We start from the raw sequence: 1,333 nt of genomic DNA on the forward strand, positions 1-1,333 counted from the left end.
GATTATAGAGAGTTTATCATAGGGATTAGAGTTTAGGTAGCTGTGGGAGCTGGTCTACACAAGGCTGTCGCCTTTGGGTTGTGTAGGGTCTGAAGTCACCCAGGCTGGCAGTCAGGAGGGCTGGATGTAAAGCAGGGAAGATCAAGACCTGGAATCCATAAAGATAGACTAGAAACCACAAGACAAGCAATGACATGGGGTGACCTGCAGGAGAAACTGGTGCCCTTTGCCACAGAACCACCCAAGCACCTGGCCCAGGACTAAGAAAAGCTGAAGGAGGAGATATGGCAGGAGTGTGAGGAACCGTGGATACTACCGTGTAGGGAAAACTCTCCCTAACCATGTTCTCTACTCTCACACCACAGCAGTCAATACAGGAGACTTCTGTGGGCATGTGTGTGGGGTTTTTTTTTCCCCTACATACCAAGCGGTGAAGATCATGTGGATACCCTCTAATTCTGACACTATCTACCCGGAGATAGTGGAGATAGTGGCAGATGCTACGAGTTGAGGGCTCAGGACCCAAGACTGACCCCCCCACACTCACACACCTGTCACGAGTCTGCGCCTCTGGAACTTCTGACCAACTGGCTTCAAGTTGAGGTTCCCATTACCCTATCTTTGGGTTCAATTAATTTGCTGGAGTGACTCACAGAACTCAGGGAAACACTTAGTGATGTTTACCTGTTGGTTTTTTTAAAAATTTTATAAAAACATTTAAATTTTTAAAAATAGCAATAATTACGCCTCAGATTAACCTCATTGGCTACGATACTGCCACTGCACAAAGCTATCTTTTTGGGGTTTTGTTTTTTTTTTTTTTGGGACAGTTTCACTCTTGTTGCCCAGGCTGGAGTGCAATGGCCTGATCTCAGCCCACCGCAATCTCCGCCTCCCAGGTTCAAGCGATTCTCCTGCCTCAGCCTCCTGAGTAGCTGGGACTACAGCCATGTGCCAACATGCCTGGCTAATTTTGTATTTTTTTAGTAGACACAGGCTTTCTCCATGTTGGTCAGTCAAGAAGAAAGGAAAGAAAAGGCTAGGTGCAGTGGTTCATGCCTCTAATCCTAGCACTTTGGGAGGCCAACGCCGGTGGATCTTTATGAGCTCAGGAGTTCAAGACCAGCCTGGGCAACCCAGTGAAACCCCGTCTATCCAAAACATACAAAAATTAGCTGGACAGGGCAGCATGCATTATGATCCCAGGCTACTCAGGAGGCTGAGGTGGGAGGATTGCTTGAACCTGGGAGGCAGGGAGACAGAGGTTGCATTGAGTGAAGACCATGTCATGCCACTGCACTCCAGCCTGGGAGACAGAGCAAGACCCTGTCTA

At 48.2% G+C, this 1,333-nt stretch overlaps 1 pseudogene; it reads right to left on the reverse strand.

Annotated features, from left to right (window-relative positions):
* Window positions 1–681: 681 nt before the first annotated feature.
* Window positions 682–792, reverse strand: LOC116530426 (annotated as a pseudogene).
* Between the last annotated feature and the right edge of the window lie 541 nt (window positions 793–1,333).

Source organism: Sapajus apella, unplaced genomic scaffold (assembly GCF_009761245.1).
Source record: "Sapajus apella isolate SASKATOON/1434 unplaced genomic scaffold, GSC_monkey_1.0 scaffold66, whole genome shotgun sequence".
NCBI classification, from domain to species: Eukaryota; Metazoa; Chordata; class Mammalia; order Primates; family Cebidae; genus Sapajus; species Sapajus apella.